This window comes from Rousettus aegyptiacus, unplaced genomic scaffold, assembly GCF_014176215.1.
Source record: "Rousettus aegyptiacus isolate mRouAeg1 unplaced genomic scaffold, mRouAeg1.p scaffold_m13_p_7, whole genome shotgun sequence".
NCBI classification, from domain to species: Eukaryota; Metazoa; Chordata; class Mammalia; order Chiroptera; family Pteropodidae; genus Rousettus; species Rousettus aegyptiacus.
In genome coordinates this window covers 36598261-36617536 of record NW_023416310.1, presented here as the reverse complement: position 1 = coordinate 36617536, position 19276 = coordinate 36598261, and the positions used below count along the sequence as shown (strand labels likewise).

Sequence of the window (19276 nt, the reverse complement as noted above, 5' to 3'; positions counted from 1 at the left end):
AGGGTTATCGGCACATTTATTTCAAATGAACTGTCAAACTGCATTACGTGTAAGGCATCCCAGGTTTGAATTCTGCAGCTCAGGTGAAAATAAATTTACAGTTTAAAACTCTTCCCCTATCATCAGCATCCCACCCATTAATAGCAGTGGCACATATGTAAGACTCTCAAAATTAAAAGAAATTAAGTGTTGAATTAGCTATTCATTTTTTACTCTCTGATTTTATTCCTTATTCCAACCATTTTGACTACTCATTTGCAAAGGTTGCTTTATACCAAGGACCCCAGGAACACCAATTGGCATCAAATAGGCTGTGACACCATTACAGGCTTAGTTACAGAAAAGTGACGCTAATCTTGTCCATTATCAGGCAACAAGCATCAGCTCAATAATATAAGGTCCCTCCAATTCACACTATAGCAAATGCTTTTGTTTTTGTTCAAATTCCTCTTGGTTGTTTTTAGCATATTTGAATTGTTCTATAAAGAACGCTAAGAAACTCTTGCATCATTTATAAAGCTCTCCTCCTGTGCTAAATAGATCCAAGAGTGGATTGCAAGATGCCAAACTCAGGTTAATTCTTTAGACTTCAGCAAACTTTCTGTTTGTCATAAAGCATTCTACAGAGCACAGGGGTCGCAAGGTAGAAGAGTGGGAGTGGGGAAAATGCAGATCAAGGGCTCTGATACAGATGTGGCCAGAGAGCTCTCAGGGCTCGATCCCCTAAGTATTAGTGTATGGTATATAGTATGCTGTGGTATCATAAGAAATATATTTGGTCTTTGTCCCTGGTTCTAGCACAAAGTTCCTCAGAGGCTTAGAATTTTGTGATGAATTTTTTTTGGTCATTCCAAGGAGCCCCTTTGAGTTTATGTTAATAAGGTGTCTTAGAGTGGGGCCCTAGATTGTCTCTCCATGGGGCTGGTCACCAGAGACTAAATGAGTAGAGGGTTGGAAAGTTCTGCCTCATTCAGTGACCTTTAGGAAGCCGGAAGAGTTTTTCCAATTAAGCTCTATAAAAATTCTGAATGACAAGGTTTGTTGAGCTTCCAGGATAGCAAACACATGGAGATGCTGAGAGAGTGGCATGCTGGAGAGAGCATGGAAGCGCCAAGTCCTTTCTCCACAGCTCGTCCTATTTGTCTCTTCTATCTGGCTGCTCCTGAGTTATATCCTTTTGTAATAAACTGGTGATCTAGTAAGTAAATGTTTCTGAATTCTGTGAGACACTCTAGTAAATTAATTGAACTCAAGAAAAGGTTTGTGGAAACCTTCGATCTACGGCAGGTAGATCAGAAGCACAAGTGACAATCTAGACTTAAGACTGGCATCTGAAGTTGGGGCTGGGAGTGTGGTGGGGGAGTCTAGGACTGAGCCCTTAACCTGTTGAGTCTAATGCTATCTCCAGGGAAATAGTGTCAGAACTGAATTAATTCCTGGGTGGTGCTGGACTAAAGGCACATATCGGAGATGGCTTAACTAAATTCCTTAACTACCTCATTTTTCTTACCTATAAAATGATAATATAATTATAGGATTATTTTTAAAGTTCAAAGACAATATGTACAAATAAAATAATCTTAGCACAACATTCAGCAGATAATTGGTTCTGTTACATTGTTGTTATATTGTAAAGAGGACACACATGATTTGAAAAGCTATATATTGCTATATATTCCACCTTATCACATGATTCAATATCCTGTTGAACCAATTCCCTATGAGTTCCATCCAGTGACTTCTAAGACACCTTCATTTTTCCCTTCCTCGACCCACCCCTCCTCCACCAAAATCCTTACAGCCCCCTCCGACCTGTTCCACATCCACCTGTTTAAGGTATTTTCCACTCATCTCATTTCAGAGATATTCTGCAGTTAGAAGCAAATGAGAGCAATTTGTGACATGAGATACTGCATGTGCAAAAGACACATAATTAGTGTCAAAATGGATGCATTTGCTTTTTAAAGTCTATTTGTCCTGTGATTTCAAATGAATCAAGCTGCTATATCTCTCTCAACAGCTTCATACTACTCCATAATGAATTAAATGGCTCCTTTGAAAAAAAGTATAATCTTTATGAATAAAATGCTTTTTCAAATGTTGGGATAAGAAGGACTTTAAAAGACTCTTATGTCTAGTACCCCTTCGTTTAAAGATCTTCTCCAAACTCAGAATCTTTGAAAGAAAGCATTCTCCAAGAGGAAAAAAATTCTTTTTTTCATCTTTCCAAACATTATAATTACCAGCAGGGGGGTTGGGGGGAGGGTAGAAAAAAAGCTACAGTATTCAGCAAAGGCAGAATAGGGCCCCGAATTTCCCTACCCCTTCTTAGTACTCTGACGCCCTAAACATGCAATCAAGACCCCAAATCCTTTTCAAAGGCATTTCATAAGAGAGGAAAGAATGCTGCTCCACTCAAAGCTCTAAAATGTTTAGAATCTGCTATTCAGTTCCTCTATTTCCACTCTAAATCTATCCTCTCTTTCTTCTCTAAACATCTCTGTTCAGTAATGAAAAAATATACCTTCTGAATTCTTCACTGTACCTTTGAGATAAACTTGGTACCTTCAAGTTTCCCAAAATTTGGTCTTTACTAATCTCTTTGCAGATTTCAAAAAAAGGAAAAAGGACTTTTGAACCTAACAGTAGTCTATGGAAAAGGCGGAAAATCATTTGAAGTTTATGAAGTTTAGGAAGACCTCATCCACAGTTTGTTAAAGAGAGAGTTTTAATGAATAACTTAACTGAAAGAAGTTGGGGACTTAAGAAAACAATCCACACTGATCCAGCTAGTTATACGCACATCTAGATCATATACAAGTCCAATTTCATATTTTGGAAATAAGCTGAAATTAGCAATAGATTTTTGGAAGTAATCTATTAGAACAAGCAGAAAATAAAGAAAAGGATGTCTCAGAGTCCAATGGTCGATGGGAGTCAAGTTTACTTCATTGTTTTCACTTGCAAAATAAAAATGAATGTCATTGTAAAAACTGTAAACTAGGCTCATAGTGAAGGGTTTAGGATTTAATCTTAGTTCTCTTTTATTCTTCCAACCATAAACTCTTTCTTCATTATGAAATGAAGATAATGTTATTCATTTTAACAAGCACATGAAGATAAATGAGATAAAATTTATATACCAAGTTAAACTACATAAATCCAACATGTTATAAAATGATAACTATATTAAAGGAAAAATAAAATAATTTCATTTGTTTTCTTAGAGGAAGCCACTGGTTTCACAATAGTGAGCTCTAGCTATTTTCAGTTCTAAGTAATAGGCACAAAGTATCTTTTGTAGTGAAAAAGCCTTTTGTATAATCTATATTCTCCAAACCTAGAATTCTTTTGGGATAATTTCTCTGTCCTTCAGGTATTCTATCTCTAGAGTTAGACATGATTACTATTTGAAAGATAAACCCTGTTAGCTGCTATCATAAACTATTGACTAAGTTTCCAGTTGCACATGGAACTTGGCTAATGGAGATATCATACGAACTCAATGGATCTTTATAATTTGAAGGGCAAATGATAGCATGATGTGAATACATGTAACTGAAAATAAACATAGATAGAGTCATTCATAGGTAGAGTCAAACATAGGTGGAAAACAAGTGACTTCCCACTTAAAAAAAGACTTATTTTTTTTTTAGAAAAAGTGGGATTCATTCCCTCTTACAACTTGGATGATCATTACATTCATGCTTTTATTAAACAATTTCTATTCATTAATCACTTGATAACCTCAGAGTACAAAATTATCAGTATCAGGATCATCAGTTTTCCAGAAATAATTGCATAAATTGTGGTACAACTATTGATGCAAGATTATTATAGCGAAATTATCACTGAGAGCTTATAATAACATAGGAATATGTTTTTGCAAAACACACACACACACACACACACACACACACACACACACACACACACACTGTATTCATGGTATTATTACAACTATATAAAATAAAGTAACCAAGCACTATATACAGGTAAAATGTTGAAAGAAATACATCAAAATGCTAACTGTGATCAAGTTGTGTTAGGAACAATAAGAATTTTTTCTTCTTTCTAATTTTCTCAAATGACTAATATTCTGTAACAAGCATATTCTTTTATGCTGAGAAAACACATAAAATTGTTTTGTTAATTAGTAAAAAAAAAAAAAGGACAAGAGATCTTATTTTACACTTTTGTGTCACTGTAGAAGGGTATCTATCTACAATTAATGTTATGTGTTGGTTGAGGATTAGAGGTGAGTACACAGCTTGGTAAAGAATAAGGCCACTAGCATATAAGTTCTGCTTCCATCACTGATGCTCCCAGCTAGTTCTTTTTGATAAGTAACCCTTTCCTAACCTCAGACTACTGGTTTTAATATCATTCCACTTCTCAGATAATACTACCTATTTTTACTTTTTGTTTAGGTTTACTTATTGTTGCTACTTATTTTATTATAAGCATCAATCCTCCAATTACCAAAGTGTTCTTTATTGTGCTGTTTGAGAAAACTAGTGACTTCCCACTTTAAAAAAATTATTTTTTTAGAATAAATTATCTCTCCACAAATTCATCCCCAATTTCTTCATTTTTCTTCATTTTCTAGATATTTTCTTTCTCTACTTGACATGTCTTAAGGTGCATTCATTGAAATTAGACTCAGGTTCTAGATGAAAGTGTATCATTATTTGATATAACATCAATTTAATATTTCCATATTATTTTCTCCCTTTTTTAATGTACCCTGGAGTCCTATTTCCCTTTCTAACTGTCTCTGTGTAATGAGGAGACTTCTTCTTTGAGCTGTCCATGATGACTCCTAATTCATTTAAACAGCACACACTGTTTTAATCATATCTGTTTTCACAGATATCACATCTTTTTATGATCTGAACTGTTCTTTTGCTATCTTAGTCTTTCTTTTATGTGACATATTCTAGGTCACATAAGTAATACAGAATTCAAAGACATAATGATAAAAAGTAATGTTAGCTCAGTGGCAAAAAAAATTGTTTCGAACGTAGTGTTAATCATTTCTACAAATATATGAGAATTACATTAAAAGATTTTCATGAGTGAATACTGAAATACTTAACACTTTTGAGAGAGATTCATGTGCCTCTCTTGTTTTTCATATGTTTTTGCCATTTTACTAATTAACCAAGGATATCTTTGTTTAGACAAATTTTGTCCCCATCACACTCTACTCTTTTTCTGTATTACTTTTTCCTGTAGTAAAATTAAAGCACTCAGTTCCACACACTAATCATCCACTAGGTAACAGATTGCAATATTTTGAACGCAAAAGTATGAGGCGGGAAGATGGGACTTTTGGGCTCTCATCCCGGAGCTTCCGCCCAGTGTGTGCTGTGCTCCAGGAAATGTACTGCTTTCTCCTTTGCCTCAGTTAACTTCTTAAAAGAAAGGATGTAGCAATTTTAACTACCTTACAAGGTGTCACAGTTTTTGTGGTTTTTAAAAAAACATAATTTCAGTTATTTTTCCCAGATTACATTTGGGCATTCTTAATCACATCTTTGTGTACTTTCCTAAAATAATGGCCAGTGAGAACGTGCCCCCATGCATAGTCCCAGACTTAAATTTTGTGGCTGAACTTCATTACCAGAGCATTTCAGATTCTTTTCAACCGGCCTTTTCAAAGTATATGCTTACTACAAAAATTTAAAAAGGCATTTATTCCTCGACACTGATACTTTTCATGATTTCAGTCTTTCCTTTCAAATTTAGTAGATATGTATTCAGAGAAAAATATCACTTTGTCATTTATTTGAGCCAATAGTTTAACACCATCCTAGTTTTGCCCTTCCAGCATGCCTTCCATCCACTTTCAAATGAAATGTGGACATAAAAATAAGAATTTATATTAGTGGTCTTAGTAAAAATAAAGCAAAATCAGTTAAATAGACATTATATAAAATATACACATATTTTCAAATATTTATATTAGATTAATAGCATATTAACATAATAGATTTTAATTTATATTACATACTTCTTTCAAATAGTTACACTGTTCCCCTTGAATTATCACAACTGCAAATTAATTTACTTACTGATTGAAGAAGATGGTGACTCATTTTTATGTAGAGAGATAAAATAGAAAAGAGGTTGGACACATGGATTGAAACATAAATAGCACACTGCAGGTACCTTAGAAGTATTGCTGATTCATTCATTTATTTTATTCTGCAGTAATCTATTGAGTATTTATTATGTACCAAGCACTATTCTATGAGCTGGGCCTACAAGAGAGAACAAAACAGAAAAAGTCTCTTCTATCACAGAGCTTACAAATAAACAAGAAATATGAATTAGCCCAAACTCCATGCACTGGCAATTTTTGTAGGACAAAAATGGTCATTATCTACAATTTCACGTGGTTCAGCCTAAATAATATGTCAGATGGTGATAAGTGACATGGAGAACAATAAAGCTGAGGTAAAAAAGAAAGCCAGTCTATGTGGGATATTAGTCTTTTAAATAGTGTAGTTGGGGTAGGAAGGAACCTTAAATGGGCAAGGGAGCAAGATAATGTGAATATTCCTGGAAAGAGCATTCAAAGCACAGGAAACAACAGAAACAAAATCCTTTAGCAGGAGTGGGTTATTTACTGAGTGTGGCTGGAGTGGGGAGGTTGGAAGTGGGGGAAGAGAGGGAGACGGCAAATAACGAAGGGGTTGTGAAGGTAGCAAGGTCAGGAAGGGTGAAGTTTCCACGATAAGGAATTTTGTTTTACTCTGATATAATTGGAAGTTTTGGAAGGGCTTTGGGCAGAGAAGCAACATGATACAATTTACTTTTTAATAGGACCACCCGGTCGTTGTATTGAGAGCAGCATCTAAGAGGGCAGAGAGAAGGGCAGAAGTCGGGCAGAGTATTAGGACGCTCTTAAAACAATTCAGAAAGAAGGGAGGGTGGATGAGTGAGTAGAAGTAACGTGTTGGGAGGAGTCATATTCAGGATGTAAACTGGAGGTAGAGCCAACAGGTCTCATTTATGGATTAGATATAGGCTGAGAGAGAACAGGGTGGGATGTGTAAAGATAACTGCAGACTGCAAAGTGTTTGCCCTGAGCAAATGGAAGGATAGAGTAGTTTTTTAACTAAAGTATGGATGATGGTAGGTGTGGTGGGCATGGTGTAAAAATCTGGGTTTCAGTTTGGAACATGATAAACTGATGAGACTTATTAGGTATAACAGTGGAGAGATCAAATAGATACACAACTGAAGTTCTGAGGTGTGATCTGGACTGGAGACACAGGTTTTAGAGTTATCAGCTTATAAATGGTATATAAACTCATGAATGACATTGGACGATGTCACCTATGGAGTGAATATAGGCAAGTGATGAGGGCTAAAGGCCGAGCCTGGGAATAGCCCAACACATAGAGCTCAAGAAGATGAAGATGAACCAGCAAAGGAGGGAGATGAGAAATGGCTAGTGAGAAAGGAAGGATCAAGTCAAGAGTCATGTCCTGAAAGTCACGTCCTACACTTCATGTCTTGAAATACAGAAAGTATTTCAAGAAGCAGAGGGCTGATTAACTATGCCAGATACTGAGCAACATGGAGCTTTGAGAAGAATTGCTTTGGTGAAAAATGGAAACAAAACCCTGACTGGAGTATGTTCAAGAGAGACTATTGGGAGTAAATGACTAGAGACAACTTTTTTAAAGGGGTATTTCTATTAAAACAGAGAAATGAGGTAGTAGGGCATTTGGAGGAATTTTTTTTAATGCTCCATGATATGACAGTTTATTTATTTGCTGATGAGAATAATCCAATAGAGAAGAAACAAATGATGGTGTAAGCAAGAGAAAGAATTGCTGGGATAATCTCCTTGAATGTGGGAGAGGAGATGAAATCCAACACAGGAGATGGGGATTGGCCTTCAGAAGGGCACAGATAATTTGTCTACTGTAATATCCATGTAAAAGGCAGAATGTGAAAATACTCTTCTAAAAAAAAATATGAGTGACTGGACGAAGGGCATGTACTAGGATTTCCAGGAAACACTAAAAGACCTTTTGGGGTTAGTGCTCAAGTGAGATTCCCTGCATAGTTGTGAGTTTTTCTCCAGTTACTCAGTTGTGAGAGTGCAGGAGGGTGATCTACCCAGGGTGAGAAATTTTCCAGGTGAGATGAAGAGAGGGGAAGTATGAGACTTAATGATTATAATCATGAACCACCAAATTTAATTAAAATAGGAGTAATGAGGACATGAGGGTGATGAGAAAAAGTGAAAATGATTGATGAATCTTAGGGGGAAGTAGAGATACCAGAAGGGAGTAGCTGGAAAGATAAAAAAAAAAAAAACATGGTAGTTGGAGGATGGGAAGCTTGAAATCGAGATGACAGAACAGGTAGTGCTATTGATATCAGCAAGGTCTAGGGTAGTGGCTCTCGGAACCACCTGAAAGGTTTGATAGAAGAGTTGCTGGATTTCATACTCAGAGTTTCTGATTCAATAGGTTTGGGGCTGAGTCCCCGAATTTGAATTTCTAATAAGTCCAAGGCAATGCTGAGTCTACTGGTCTGAAGATCACCCTTTGAGAACCACTTGACTGGAATGTGATCATGGTTGAGGCGAGGTGGAAAACAAGTTGCTGTGGGAGAGAAGGTCAAGGAACTTGGAGGCTGAGGTAAGGCTAGGGTATTGGAAGAATCACCCATGTGACTAACACATTAACAGAGCTATTGAATCTGCAAATAGATTTTAGTCAGACTCCAATTGTGAATCCAGTGCTGTGTAATCTCATACAGGAAAAAAACAAAATCAGGAAACATCTTCATTTCTGTGAGACTAACATTTTAAAATCATGTCTCTCCCATGGAAAGATGTGGCCCATTTATGGGCTTGTTTACTCCATCTCGAAGTATAGAATTCTGGTATACTTTGTCCAGAGCAAAAACATATGTTTCTGAAATGCAACAAATGAAGTAATTTTAAATGTCAAGAAGAAATTAAACAAAATCTGACCTAATCATTTCATAAAGTGCACATCACCCAAATTATAAATTTAGATTTTTGTGGATTATTTTTCTATATATATTAATGTTATACAGTAAAGTAAGAATGATAATATTCACAGTAACTCTTTTTGGTAATAGTACCAAAATCCAGACAAAAAAGGCCTTTGATGCCAGCTTTGTTACTGAGCATTTTAGTCTACACCTCCTTAGAAGTAAACCCAGCTGTACTGGTACCTTCCATTTCAATGATCTTCAACTATCTTTGAATCACTTAGAACCTTTGAGAATCTGATAAAAATTATACCCTTTTTAAAAGAGTATATTGGGGAAAAGTGACTAAACACACAGTATTTTTCACATAACTACAGGGTGTTTAAGGACCCTATGAGGCTCATCCATTTTAAGTACCTTCAATCTAACTGAAAATGAATCCCAGATAGAAGAACTGCAGGAAAAAAAAAAAAGTTTTTGTATCTTTCCTCTTCCTATACCATTCCCTTTTTATGAAAAATAAACTTCTTTAAAAAAAAAAAAAAAAAGAAAAAAGAAAAGTTAAAAAATAAGATATATTTTCTAAGTGCAAAAAGTTTTATGGCTATCTCTTTGGTGATTAAAACCAAATCAATGAAAACCAAAGTGATAATATATTTTTTTTATGGATCCTGAGCACTGTGAAGCATCTAAAGATTATGGTTTTGGACCTCAAGAGTTTTCTATTATCAAAGGGAATATAAAGTACACACATGAAATTTATCTGAAAATACATGGGTCTAAGTAAGGATTCCAGGAGGCAAAAGGAGAGATGTCACAACGTTGATAATAAACCTGTTGTCAAAATAAGAGCTCAGATATTAAGAGCCACTGAGGTAATGGCCTTTCATGTCAGAATAGTGAGGAACAGGCCTTCTGAAAAAAGTCAGCCTGGAGTTGGGCCTTGTAGAAGGAGGCAAAACAAATGAAATCAACATGTAGAAAGAATGTCTCAGAGAAAGGGACAGCTGACTACCTGTTGGTGTGAAATTTGACATGTTTGGCAGGTTCTCTATCAAAATGCACCAGGCCTGTCATTAGAGACTGAAATAGGCCAAACCATGTGCGAGATCTCAGCAGAGCAGATGAGCAGATTCAAATTAATACAGAAGCTAAAGTAATAGAAAGCCTCCTCCAGGAAAGTTGCTTCTCTGGTTCCCAGTCAGTACTTAAAGAATATTCAACCATCAGCCTTGTTCAAAACACCTACTGCCATCATGTTCTCATTACTATATATTTGTGAGCACTTTACAGTTTACAAAGCTGTTTCACAAACACATCTTTGTTTCTCACCTTTAATAGCATTCGTATTGACCTTTCATTAAGTAACTTCAGAGAAACGATGAAGAAAATGGATGCAATTACTCCATCTATGGAAAATCTCATTCGATTAAAAAAAAAAAGTCATTAAGAAGTCACACAGATTGACACAATTTGCACCAAAAAAGTAATACGAGAAGTACCTTTCCTATTGCGCCTTGTGATATGCATGAAGATTGAGTTTCATAAGTCAAAGAGAAGAGGAATCACAATTTGCCTCTTGATTATTAAAGGAAAGAGGTATCACATTTTTTCCAAATTTCGTAAGTTGTTGAAATAAGTGTATTTTGGTCTTGTGTTTGTTTCTTTTAAGAAATTCCTTAAATTAAATAATGCTGTCGAAATGGAAATATTAAAGATATCTTATTAGTAAGTTTTCTGGTTAACTTGAGTAAAGTAAGTTGAATATAATATAATGTTTTTTTCATAATTTGCAACCTTGAAAGGTCTCTGATCATTGATGATCTGGGGCGATAGGAAGACAACAAGGCTGATTTAAACTTGAACGACCTTAGCTCTAAGGTGGGAAGGTCAGTGCTAAAAAACAAGTCCACATAATTAATGGTTCTAGTGGGTTAGGATCCAGAGTACTAGGCTTTTAAATAAAATGCAAAATTTAAACCTTGCATTTTAATTATTTTAACCATCCATTTCACCTCCTAGACCAGGCCTCACTAGCTTTAATGCTTTATTTTATGACTTTAGAATATGCTTTTATTTAAAAAGTTGAGAAGTTTGTTGTATCCTAGAAATAGATAATGAAGATCTCACATATTGAACAGAGCTATCTTTTCTGAATACTAAAAATGTTCTATTATGGAGAACTTTTGCAACTGTATAGAGAAAGCATAATGGAGCCTGGAATGACAGCATGCCCGAGTCAGGGCTTGGAAAATCCTGAGACACGGTCTACTCCTCTGGGGTCAAAGTACAGTTAAACCTGGTTTTAGTTTTAGGGGAAGCTAATTTGACTATGATTATTAAAAAATTAGGCTTCTGTGAATTATATATGAATATATGTATACACATATGTATGTAAATAAATATGAAAATTGGTTAAACAAGGCATTTTATTCCCAATAGCAGAGATCACTGTAATTTTTATTAAGCATTTTAATCATGAACAATAAACCCTCCTTTCTATAGCTATCTACCACAGTGGAGTTGAAAAAAATGACTAAATTTCCCTTTACCATGAAAAACTGTATGCACTATCTTGGAAGTAAAAGAGCTAGGAAGAAACCCCAAATAAATCTGGAACCAAGAAAAAAGTGCAAGGTATCCAATTCCACCCAGTGGTGATTAAAGTTTCCAAACTACATGTAAAGTTGCTGAGTTGCGAAAAGTGAAATAAAGCAAGCAAAAGTTTTATACACATAGTAAAAAAAAAAAAAAAAAAAAAAAAAAAAAGTCATGGATAATCATAAGCTCTGTTCTACCAGGAAAAAAATAACAAGATTTAAAAGTGTTATAATAAGGCAGTGGTTAAGAATACAACTACATTATGCTAATTATCTTAGTTATACCATTAGCCAATGTAAATTACTACACTTATTAAAAGGACAAAAATGGCTCTATGCTTAGAAGATACAGATAAGTTACATTAAGTTTTATAAGCTGAGAGTAAAATTATACCTCTTTTGCAATAAAAATATGGTTTTAAATAGAAAATAATAAATAACACAAGTGAACATGAAACTGTATAATAATTAGTTTAACTCTTATAGAGGGCAGGACCTCAGTTTTATTATCAATAATGTATCATATTCATGTCAGCTCTATACAACTGTAGCCGTCTTTAGTTAAAGCAAATGTTTGGTGTGTCATTATGGCTTTAATTCCTACAAGAGTACATTCATTTGTTCTTTCCTTTAGGACCTGAAGAAAGAACCAAAGAAAAAAACAAAATTTTCAAGACCCTTTAAGGTCACACGATCTTTCCTTATGCCCAAGTCAAAACTTGGCAGATATTTTTGACATCTTCTCCATACCATCGATTCAATTGCCAAAAACTGTGAATTGTGTTTCCTAAATGCTTCCCAAATCTGTTCCCTTCCTCCACCTCTCCTACTAATATTCCAGTCCAAGTCACCCTAATTTCTCACCTCAACTCTACCAGAAGGCTTTTACTTGGTCTCTCTCCTCACGCCATACTCTAAAGTAGTCAGAGCACTCACTATAACCATGTCTCTCCAAAGCTTCTCACTGCTCCAGCAATAACTTCCAAAATCTTCACTTTGACCTACAAGCCCTGTAGAATAGTGCTCTAATTCACTCTCTGGCTTTATGTCAACCCAACTTTGCTATTCATACTCCAGCCTTTACCACCCTTTATTCATGTTCCTCGATATTAATATTCTAGTCTCCTTCCTGCCTTAAGGCTTTCCCTCTTCCTCAATGCTTTCTATCGAACTATGGCATACTCACTTTAGCAATCACTTCCTTAGAAAAGTTCACTTTTATATCCACCTATTCAGGTCAAATATTAGGTACACCATATCCTAATGTGCTGTATAATTATCACAGTTCTAATTATTGTTTATATGTCTATTATCCTGCCTTCCCTGTCCTACACATCCCTTCCCTCGAAAACACACTCATATTACACAAACTTTATGAGGTCAGGGACCATGGAAGTCTTTTCTACTGGATCTCCAATCTTAAGAACAAGCCATACTACATTTTATAAATGCCCACCAAATCATTGAATAGCCCCAATCCTGGGAGCTTTGGTGTTGGGAACAAAGAATGGCTCTATTAAAGAATAAAACTGTGTAAAAAGTAGCAGGAATTAAATCAACTTTTTTGAAAGGAACTTGACCTTGCTTACCTTAGACATTTTATTTTGAGCATCAGTAAATCAGAGGTACAAATGGCTGCCAACACTGTTCACAATGTTGCAGTTACATTCTAATAAAACAATGTTGGTGAAAACACTTTTTAAACTATAAAGAGCTATGCTACTCAAATGTAACTTATTACAGGGGTATGTGTGTATATGTATATAAAGATGTTGACTTGAAGATGTATTTAGATATAATTATAAATATTTATATTTCCCCAAATGTGCTGTGATTTTCTCAAGGATAGAGACTATGTCTTCTTTTAGCAAAGTAAAAATTATCTTTGTTTTTCAAAGCTGAAACAAGTCATGTCTTCTTTTCTAGGTCTTACTCAGTAAATGGGTACACAATGGTTACCTACAAATGCTTCAAAAATTAACAGTTCAATGATCTTTAGTAATTAAGGAACAAAAAGCCATGAATAGTGATAGGCTCTGCTAGGAATCACTAGTAAACAAATTACACATAGCTTCTCCCAGGAAAGCTTGAGTATCATTCTATATTTACATTTAGCACACTCACAGATTAATACAGAGGTGCTGGATACAAGTATGAAACACTCATGGTTCATATGAGACTTGATGGGAAGAGGCTTGTCTCTGTAAGAAGCAATCATTTCTTACTAATCAGTATACAAATTTACAGGTTTAACAATAGAAATGAGAAGAAATTTCTAGTTCCTTATTTCAGAATGAATTATTAAATTTATTGCTTTTGATATCCAAAATGGAAAAATGCCTACAATCAGAGAGAGAGAGAGAGAGAGAGAGAGAGAGAGAGAGAGAGAGAGAGAGAGAGAGAGGGAGGGAGGGAGGGAGGGAGGGAGGGAGGGAGGGAGGGAGGGAGGGAGGGAGGGAGGAAGGGAGGAAGGAAGGAAGGAAGGAAGGAAGGAAGGAAGGAAGGAAGGAAATTAACCACATGTAGGTATGTTAATATAAACTCAGAAAAAAAACGTAATAGGGAAAGAAGACTATGAACACTATGACACAGGAATAGTCAGAGAAATTAGTAGAACACAGCAGAAAAACCAGAAAAAAAATCAATAGCAGGAATTTATATACAGAAATATGCAATTTCAATCAAGTAAAGAAAGGGTAATTTATTTCAAAAATAATGGTGATACCAGTGGCTATCTCCGCGAGAGAAAATAAATCTTATACTAGTATCTTAGTTTGCTTAAAATTTTAAATGTAAACCTAAACCAATAAAAATATTAGAACAAACTTTAGGAGACCGAATTTCGAACCCAGAGATTAAAGAAAAGCTAGATACATCTGAATGTGTAAATTCTATAAACAAAATTCATTGGTAAATAATATATTAAGAAAGAGTTTGCAATCTAGATGATATAAAAGTTTTAAAATCTAGAATCCTCAAATAGCTTTTCAAATTGATAACCAAAAGATATACCACCCATGCTGATGGCACCTTGAAAACATTATGTTAAGTGAAAGAAGCCAGACACAAAAGGTCACATATTGCAGGATTCCATTTATATGAAATATCCAGAATGGGTAATCCACAGTGACAGAAAGCAGAGTGGCAGTTGCCAGAAGCTGAAAGGATGGGGAAATGGGAAGTAACTGTTTAACAGTTAGGGTCTTCTTTTGGGGAGATTAAATTATTTTGGAATGAAATAGAGGTATGATTGAACAATATTATGAATGTACTAAATGACACCGAATTCTTCATTTTAAAATGATTAGTTTTATGTCATGTGAATTTCAAGTTAAAAAATATATATATACCACTCAACAGATAAACAAAAACCAAGCATTTGAACAGACATTTCACAAAGAGTAAATTATAATGCCCAACAAACTCATAAAAAGATGTTCAACCTCTCTAGCAGACAGAGAAAATGTAAATTCCATGAGATATTTTAAGTCCATCAGTTAAAAAAAAAATTAAACAGAAAAGTAATACCTACTTGTGGCGAGGATTCAGGAAAATGGTTGTATTTAACAACCATAACCGCAGAACCAGCTCAAAATGGTCCTATCCCGTTTAACAAGGTGCTGAGTTGCTTTTCGGAGACAACAGTCCAAAACCGCAAGTCATGCAGCCCAAGCATGCGCAGAGGAGAGAACTTTGACCTCTGGCTGCACCTGGAACCAAAGTCTCTCCCTCCTGCGCCCAGTTAAAGGACCAGTACAAAACCGGAACTTGAACACCAGAATCAGAGGCAAAGGGTTCATTTTCCAGGAAGATCCAGTGCTAATGACCCTTACCATAAATCAGCACTCCCCAACCTTTTTGACACCAGGACCTGTGCTCCTATGAGAATCTAATGCCTGATGATCTGAGGTGGAGCTGAGGCGGTGATGCTAGCGCTGGGGAGCAACTGCAAACACAGATAAAGGTTTGCTTGCTCGACCACCACTCATCTTCTGCTATGTGGCCTGGTTCCTAAGAGGCCACTGACCCTAATCAGTCTGCAGGCTCGGGGTTGGGGACTCCTGCCATAAATGGCCAAGATACATGGTTCTCCAATTAAAAACTTGCCTCACCAGTGCTTCCACACACCTGTTCCCTCTATACCATTCAAAATCCACCCCGAACGCTGGATGGAGGAGTTTGGGCTTTTGAACCATAGCTTTCCCCTTCTCCTTGCTTAGTACTCTACAAATAAAGTGACTCTAATTTCTCCACTGCAATTCTCGGTGTTTAGTGTTTGGCTCTGCTAGAGCTGGATGGATGAACTCTATGGTCACACAACTTGGAAATGTGAATTGTTATAGAACTTTCTGAAAATAATCCAGACAGATCTATAAAAATTAAAATTGTATATACCTTATTCCCACTAATCCTATTCCTGGGAATCAATCTCAAAAATAAAAGAATCAATAAGTAATAAGAAGGTTTACTGAAACACAAAGAATTGGAAACAAAGGAAATGCCTTCAATAATTAAATGGTTGAAAACAACTGAATTGGAGATATTTTTTTCCCGATGCCAAGTGACAATTAGAGAAGTCTATACAATGCAATCTCATTTTTGTAAAGGAAAAGAAATATACATGTTTACATACGATTATATGAACATGAAGACTGTCATGGAGCATACACACAGATGATTACCATTATCAACACGTGGGGGAAAGGGAGATGCAGATGGTCTGAGGAGGAGAAAAGGGACAGGGAAACAGGAAAAGAAAAAACAAAACAAAGTTGTCTTATTATTTATAGCCCCACTTTAAACTAATATGAAACAAAAACCTAAACATTCAGTAATAGAGGCTCTGAAGCAAGGAGACTCAAGCCTCATTTGGGTGGAACAAGTCCAGTCTGGGATACTTGGAAAGACTCCTACAGTCTATCAAAACTCCTCCCCTGGCCCCAGTGATTAGGGATTCAGGGTTTTAACTGTTTTAAGAGAATGACCGTGAGATTAGTAGCAGAAGCCACATCTAGTATGTTTAAATAAGGGATCTTGCCCTTATTAGCAGTAGGACTTTAGGCAAGTTATTTAAATTATTTAACCCTTAGTTTCTTCATCTATACCTCTATACAACTAGAATAATAATGCTTAATCAATAGGGCTATTGTGAAAAATAAGTGAGAAAATGCAAATAAAATCTTATCACAATGTCTGGCACTCAGTAAGCTTTTGTGGTAAAATGGGAATTCCTGTCTGTGGAGCTAGATGCCAAAACTATAGGAAAAGTCCAAAACCAGTACTTTTCCCACTACCTATTCTGGTCTTGCACTTCTGGGATTTGAATAAACTTTGCTAATTAAAAACCCACCAGATAGAAGAGGTCTCTTTGTTATGCGTGAACAAATATTAAAACACCTCTGCCTAGAAAAATACAATAGGATTATATTATCAATGATTCCAACATGAAAGCATTTTTCAAGGTTTTTTTTTTTTTTTTAATAAGAGCTCCATACAGTCTTGCCCTCTGTAAAATTGATTAATGATAGTAACTATCTGATAATATTGCTTAAAACCTTATGGAGGCTTATATATCAAAGCTAAAAGTCCTGATGACAGCTTTCAGGATAATATTCATGCAAGATTGAGCTTATTGACTGAATATCTTCATCTACGACTCATCATCCCTCCCAATCTCTATTTCAGGCCCACTCACCTCTTTGTTATTCAGAAAACAGGCTGGCTCTCTTCCCCAGGGTCTTTTTACTTGCCTCTACTTCTGCCTGGAATGCTCTTCCCCCAAATATCCATGTGGCTCCGTCCACCATGTCTTTCAGGTCTTTGTTTAAAAGTCACCCTCTTATTCCCTAACCTTTCTACCTATCTAAAATTGCAACAAAACCAAACTAAAAAAGGCTCTGACATTTCATTTCCCCCTTTTCAGCTTTATTTTATTTATTTATCTTATATATTATCTGTTTTCTCTTCTCGAAGGTAAGTTATTATCTGTATTCTCCACTACAATGTAAGGCAGGGATTTTTGTCTAGTCTCTTCTCTTCTATATTTCCAGTGCCTAGATAAGTGATACAGTGTAAGCATTTTATAAATATTTATTTAATGAGTGAGAGCATTGTTTAAAATTTGTATTGAGATGATAAATATTACATGCATACATTTATATACATATACGGAAGCATATCCATATAACATATACACATATAACATTATTATTAATAACTAATGTAAAATGTGAGGAATAACATGACTTTAAAAGAAAGACATTTTTAAACAAGTTTATCGAATTAAAAACAAGCTCTTCTTACCTGAACTTCTACAAAGAGGAAATACAGATGGCTGATAGACATATGAAAAGATTCTCAAGGTCGCTTGCTAATTATCAGAGAAACACAAATTAAAACTATAATGAGATATCACCTCATACCTCATACCTGTCAGAATGGCTATCATCAATAAATCAAAAAAACGTGTTGGAGAGGATGCGGAGAAAAGGGAACCCTCATACATTGTTGGTGGGATTGCAAATTGGTACAGACGCTATAGAAAACAGTATGGAGGTTTCTCAAAAAAATTTAAAATGGATATACCATTTGACCCAGCAATTGCACTTCTGGGTATTTATCCAAAGAAAACCAAAACAGTAATTCATAAAAAATCTATGCACCCCAATATTCATGGCAGCACCATTTACAATAGCCAAGATATGGAAGCAACCCTAAATGCTCATTAATAGACAATTGGATAAAGAAATTATGGTTCATATATACAATGGAATATTACTCAGCCATTAGAAAAATGAAATTCTACTATTTGCAACGACATGGATAGACCTAAAGGTTCTTATGCTGGGTGAAATAAGTCAGACAGAGAAAGATAAATATTGTGGACAATTTGGTGATGGACAGAGAGGAGGGGGCTTGGGGATTTGGGAGAATTGGGAGTGAAGGGTTAAAGAAGTACAAATCAGTAGCTAATGGATGGTCACGAGGATGGGAAGCATAGCAGAAGGAACGCAGTTAGCATTAATATGATGGGTAGGTGGAGGGCCAGGGGAAAGAGGGAGCAATTGAGGGGATTGTTTTATGAACTTTATAGATGTCTAACCAATGTACTGTATACATGAAACTAATTAAAATTAATTAATTTTTAAATGAAACAAGCTCTTCTTTTCAGACTTGAAGTAAATATATCAAAGATTTCAAATTGCTGATTTACAAAAGATCAATGAGTCAACCAAGAGAACTGAAAATAATCATTACATTGTTGAGGTCTTGCAAAAAGGAATTTATATTTCTAGAATATCGATAGGTGTTTATGGGATTGTGCTCTAAGAAACAACATCTGATCCAAGAGAAGAGGTCCTTAATAATACAAAGCTATCTCCAATTAAATAACGCAGATGAAACAAGATGTCATGAGCAAAAGATGTCCTCTTAATCCTGAACTTCAGATTCTACCATAGAAATACAATCATGAAAACAATTAATTATGCCCCATAGCTACTACCTAGTGCCCTTTGGGTCACAACCATAGGAAACATGGCAGGGTAGGCTGCTCTCAAAAAGATTCATAGATGACATTGCCACACAGAAATAAGACAGAAGTTAATGCCCAGTGAGACCCAAAATCTTGACTATAGCAAAAACATGTCCATTAAAATAGGAAGGAGATTATACTGATAGGAATTCAT

The 19276-nt window shown here is 35.5% G+C and overlaps 1 protein-coding gene across 15 annotated transcripts in view; it reads right to left on the bottom strand.

Annotated features, from left to right (window-relative positions):
- The window catches only part of LOC107500100, a 523620-nt gene extending 508014 nt beyond the window's left edge, over nucleotides 1-15606 (bottom strand). For all 15 annotated transcript variants that reach the window (XR_004952069.1, XR_004952067.1, XR_004952071.1 and 12 more), the window contains exon 1: nucleotides 15121-15606. The gene's annotated coding sequence lies outside the window, so the exon portion shown is untranslated. The remainder of the gene's footprint in view (nucleotides 1-15120) is intronic.
- Nucleotides 15607-19276: the final 3670 nt, after the last annotated feature.